We start from the raw sequence: 6,054 nt of genomic DNA, 5'->3' as shown, positions 1-6,054 counted from the left end.
GGAAACCCACGAAGCGTGTGTGTGAGTGACTGAGTGGATACTTCACAGGGCCATACAATTGGAGTTGGGGGTTCAAAGGGGGGAAATACACCTCTTGAATGTATGTTAAATAATTTTAAGAAAGCCTTCTCAGGGGCGTATGGAGTCAAAATGACGCCAGAGCGCCTGAGAACGTTATGTGAATTAGAGTGGCCGAAGCAAAATACTGAATGGCCATCTCAAGGAACCTTTGATATAAATTTAGTAAGCAAACTTTGGTCTAACATCGCCAAAGAAACTGGAGGGTGCCCAGAACAATTTTCATATATAGATTCCTGGCTGAGCACATTAAATAAAAATCCTCCATGGATAAGGGAATGCAAAGTCCAACGATGCAAATTATTGGCTGTAAAAGCCGAAGCTAGGAAAGGAATCTTGCCAAATAAACTCAAACCCATTTTTGAGGGACCAGAGGAAGAGCTGCTTCCACCTCCACCCTATGCTCCACATCGAAGGGAGCCTAATCCAAACACTCCACCAGTTGTAACCCCAAGGCAAGAAAGTGGAATGAATAATGGGGCTGGAGTCACAGAACTTGATTCCTTGATAGATTATGATAAATATCTTCAGGAGGCATTGGAGTCCTATAATAAAGCCCAAGCAGAAGCGGTTATTCCATCTGTGAGTCCCAGTAGAACTCCATCTACAGTCTCTTTTAGTGGAACAACTGATTGCCTACCCCAAACCCCTGTACATCCAAGTCCTAGAGAATTATTACAGAAGTTACAGGGAGACCTTAATCGGTCAGCAAGCAATACAGCCAGGCGTATAAGGCTGCTAAAAGAACGCCTTGGGACAAATACCATCCCCTATGATTTGAGGCCCCTAGAGCAAAGCGAAGAGAAAGATCACGTACTAGCCCCTCTCAGAAGAGTATTTGATGCACTTGAGGAGCCTGTGCTGGTTAACGGGCAACTCGGACCACGGCCACCTCGAACTTCGACCCTCCAGTACATTCCATTCACAACTACGGATCTGATGAATTGGAAAACACACACCCCATCTTTCGCAGAAAAACCTCAGGCTATGATGGACTTGGTGACTTCAATAATAAACACTCATAGTCCTACTTGGACAGATTGCCGCCAGCTCCTGAATACTCTGTTCACCACTGAGGAAAGGAGAGACATAATTGAAAAGGCACAGATATATTTGCGTGAGCAGGCCAGAGTGGGAAATATTTATAATATTGACCGTCATCTCCAAGACAACTTTCCCTTGGAAGATCCTAATTGGGATCCAAACAATGTAATTCACCTGGCCAGACTTACCACCTATCGCCAGACGCTTGTGCAGGGTATCCGCAGGGCATGCTAGAAGCCCACTAATATGTCTAAAGTCTCAGAAGTAGAACAGAAACCAAATGAGAGTCCAGGAGACTTTTTAGAGAGGCTGCAAGAAGCCTATCGTATATGGACTCCTTTTGACCCTGAAGCCCCTGAAAACAGTAGAATGATTACTGCTACATTTGTGGCCCAGTGCGCTTCTGACATTCGTAAGAAAATTCAGAAATCAGAAGGATGGGAAGGGATGCTGATGAGCCAAATTATGGCCATTGCACGCCGAGTTTATCGGAATAGGGATGAGGCTGAGAAGCAAGAGAAGAAGAAGTGGCAGAAGGAAAAGATGGTAATGCTGGCCACAGCAGTGAAGCAAGACTACCGCCCCTTAAATGGAGGAAGAGGGCGGGGAAGGAATCCACCACTGGGAAGGAATCAATGTGCGAATTGCAAGAAGGAGGGTCATTGGAAGCGGGAATGTCCTGAACCTCTGAGGTTGGAAGAAGTACGCCCAGGCCCAGGCCCAGGCCCAGGCTCCTGCCCAAGAAACCAGGGACGGGGACGGGGAATGATCCGAAATGGAAGATATCAGAGACCTGGACAAGGACAGAGTAGAGACAATTTCATTGGACTGGCAGAGGAGGATTTTACCCAAGACTAGGAAAGACCGGACTCCATAAAGTTAGGCTTCCAGGAGCCCACGGTCACGATTCAATTAGGAAGCCATTTAATAGACTTTATGATTGATACTGGGGCTGAATACTCAGTACTCCCAGAACTATTGCAGAAAAAGGCATCCAATAGTGTAGTCATTAAAAGTGCCACTGGTCAGTCAGCTAAGAGGTCTTTCCTCCAACCTTTGGAATGCCAGATTGGGGGACATCGTTTAACCCATCAGTTTTTGTATATACCTGAGTGTCCAATACCTCTCTTAGGTAGAGATATGCTGTCCAAATTGCAGGCCCAAATCACCTTCACTCCTCGAGGTCCAGAAATGAAACTGCCATCAAAGGCAGCAGGAATAATTTCCCTCTCAGTACCTAAGGAACAATCATGGCGCCTAATGTCAGCCCTGCAAGTCCAACCCACATTGGATACAGAGTTAAACAAGCTCCTCCGAACCCTACAGGTGCCACCAGGAGTATGGGCCGAAAATAGCCCACCAGGAATGGCCAAGAATATAGCTCCAATTGTAGTAACCTTAAAACCTATGGCTACCCCTGTATCTGTAAAGCAATATCCTTTACCCCGGCGAGCAGCAGAGGGCATCCAGAAACATTTGGACCGCCTATTAAAATATGGTTTGCTTAAGCCCTGCCAATCAGAATGGAACACACCCCTTTTGCCTGTTCGAAAACCTGGGACAGATGAATACAGGCCAGTGCAGGACTTGAGGCTCGTAAACCAGGCTATCGAGACCTTGCACCCAAATGTACCAAACCCATACACCTTGCTGAGTTTGATCCCACCAGAAGCAACATTTTTTACTGTATTGGACTTGAAAGATGCATTCTTCTGTTGCCGGCTGGCACCACAGAGCCAACCTATATTTGCCTTCCAGTGGGAAGACCCTTTGACAGGAACAAAAGGCCAGCTAACCTGGACAAGATTGCCCCAGGGATTCAAAAATTCCCCAACTTTATTTGGCACTGCCTTGGCGAAGGATCTAACAAGTTACCCCTCAATACCTGGAGAAAAGGTGGTTCTGCAATATGTAGATGACCTTATACTAGCAGCAAAGGATTTCGATACCTGTAAAGAAGGTACAGAGGAACTGCTCCACTTGCTCTGGCAAGCTGGCTACCGAGTTTCCCAGAAAAAGGCACAGTTATGTTTAGAAAAGGTCAAATATTTGGGCTTTGACATCTCACACCAACAACGAGCATTGAGACCAGAGAGGAAAGAAGCTATTTGCCTTATCAAGGAACCTACCACAAGGAAACAACTCAGAGGATTCTTGGGAACAGCAGGGTTTTGTAGACTATGGATACCTGATTTCAGCAGTCTGGCCAAGCCCTTACATGAAAGCACTCGAGGTGCAGAAAAGGACCCATTCGTATGGGGACCTGAGCAGCAACAAGCCTTTTTAGTTATCAAACAACGACTTATGGAGGCCCCAGCCCTTGGACTGCCTAATTCAGAAAAACCCTTTCAGCTGTATGTACATGAACAGAATGGGATTGCAGCGGCAGTCCTGACCCAGAGATTAGGAAGTTGGAATCGTCCAGTAGCTTATTTGTCAAAACAATTGGACTCAGTAGCAAAAGGATGGCCTCCATGCCTAAGGGCAGTAGCGGCCACTGCAAGCCTTGTCAAAGAAGCTGATAAATTTACCTTCGGCCAGACGATGTACGTGAATGTACCTCATGCTGTTCTGACACTCATGGAATATAAGGGTAGTTATTGGCTAACGAACCCAAGGATGGCTAGGTACCAAGGCCTATTGTGTGAAAATCCCAGGATTCATCTACGAGTAGTGAATATGCTCAATCCAGCGACTTTGCTGCCCCTACCAGAGGTAGATGATGAAGAATCACATGATTGTCTCCAAATAATGGATGAAGTTTATTCCAGTAGACCTGATCTGAAAGATGAACCATTGAAAAATCCAGATGTTGTATATTATACTGATGGTAGCAGTTACCTGCATGAAGGTGCCAGACGAGCAGGATATGCTGTGGTCACCAATGAGGAAGTTGTGGAAGCTGAAGCTTTGCCTGCTGGCACCTCAGCACAAAAAGCTGAACTTATAGGTTTAACTAGAGCTCTGCAATTGGCAGCCGGATGTAAGGCAAACATCTATACTGATTCTAAATATGCCTTCTTAACCCTGCATGCACATGGAGCTCTATGGAAAGAAAGAGGTCTAATAGGAGCCCACGGGAAGGCCTTGAAATATGGACCTGAAGTAGAAATCCTGTTAGAAGCAGTATGGGCTCCTGAACAGATTGCTGTAATGCACTGCAAAGGTCATGGACGAGGAAGGGATCCAATAACCAGAGGAAATCATGCTGCTGACAAAGCAGCTCGAGAGGCAGCCCAAAAGCCTGTGGGAGGATTTATAGCAGCCCTCATACCAGAGGTAGTTCCAGAAGAAGTTAAACCTCACTATACCCCAGAAGAAAGGAAGTGGGCTGAACAGGAAGGAGCAGTTGTGAAGGACGGTTGGATGATCCTGCGAGACAATAGGATTTATGTACCTCATCATCTAGCAGGCACAATTGTAAGAAATTATCATGAATCTACTCACCTTGGCGGTACTGCAACCAGAGAGAGTCTCAGTCGGAAGTTGTATATTATTAACCTATCACAATTAGCAACTTGCATTTCACAGAAATGTGTTCTTTGTGCTAAAAACAATCCCAGGCAGGGACCGGTACAACCTCCTGGAATCCAACATGTGGGATATGTCCCCATGGAAAGCCTAATTGTGGACTTCACAGAGCTGGTCCCTTCTAAGGGATTCAAGTATCTCCTTGTGTTTGTAGATACTCTTACCGGATGGGTTGAAGCTTTTCCCACCCGAACTGAAAAGGCACGAGAGGTAACTAAGAGACTCCTCACTGAATTGATCCCGAGATTTGGGTTACCTAGATGCATTGGAAGTGATAATGGGCCAGCGTTCATTGATCAAGTAGTACAAGAAGTATGTCGAGTCCTACAAGTGAAATGGAGACTGCATGCAGCCTATAGGCCTCAGAGTTCAGGGAAAACTGAAAGAATGAATCGGACTCTGAAAACCCAATTGGCAAAATTAACCCAGGAAACGGGATTGGGATGGGTAGATGTGTTACCCATAACACTGTTTCGTGTTCGGTGTGCACCCACAAAAAGACTTAAGTTGTCACCTTTTGAGCTCCTGTATGGGAGACCGCCCTCCTTTGTTCAGGATATTTCAGCTGACCTTAAACAAATAGGAGACCATGTGACACAGGGACAAGTGCAATCTCTCTCCCGTGTTTTTGTTTCTCTTAACAGGTGGGCCCTCGAGCGCACGCCGTGCAGCATTGCCGAGCCGATTCATCAGTTCCAGGCTGGCGATAGCGTATGGGTGAAAGAGTGGAAACGTGATCCACTTGCACCTAAGTGGCGTGGACCTTACACCGTCTTGCTCTCTACTCCAACAGCGGTGAAGGTAGCTGAGGTGACCCCCTGGATTCATCACTCCCGTTTGAAGAAGTCCGAAGGCAGTTGGACGTGCAAAGGTGACCCCTCTAATCCTCTTAAACTGACTCTCTCCAAAAACCCCTGTATCTAGCCCTACCGGGAACGGGCTAGGTCACGGGCAACATTAGACGACCGGCCTGCTGCAGCCACAACCTGGAAGCTGGCTGACCTGCGCACGCCTGAAGCTTGAGGAGCATCAGAACCAGCGATTGTGAAAGGAAAGATTCTCTTATACAATTAATTGACTGCCCCCCCTTGTGGAACAATTATCAGAGATATTACTCATTGGGGATCCTCGGGATATATGTTTTGGTCTTGGTGGTTCCCCATTTCTGTCACTGGGGGAATTATATTGGGACTAATATTTATTTGCTATCACAATAAGGTAATCTTTTGTGGAAAGAATGCATATGCTAGACATCAACATGATTTTATTATTAATCCTGATCCCTTGGAAAGGGGAAGGGTCCTTGAATCTGACCAAATTGACTAAATATGGATTCCGCCATGACCACAATATGTGGGTAGGTTTAGCTGAGATGGTAGCCAATGTTGCAAATAGGACCAA

Source organism: Podarcis vaucheri (assembly GCF_965113315.1).
Source record: "Podarcis vaucheri genome assembly, chromosome: 1".
Taxonomy (NCBI): Eukaryota; Metazoa; Chordata; class Lepidosauria; order Squamata; family Lacertidae; genus Podarcis; species Podarcis vaucheri.
Note: the sequence above shows the minus strand (reverse complement) of the source record.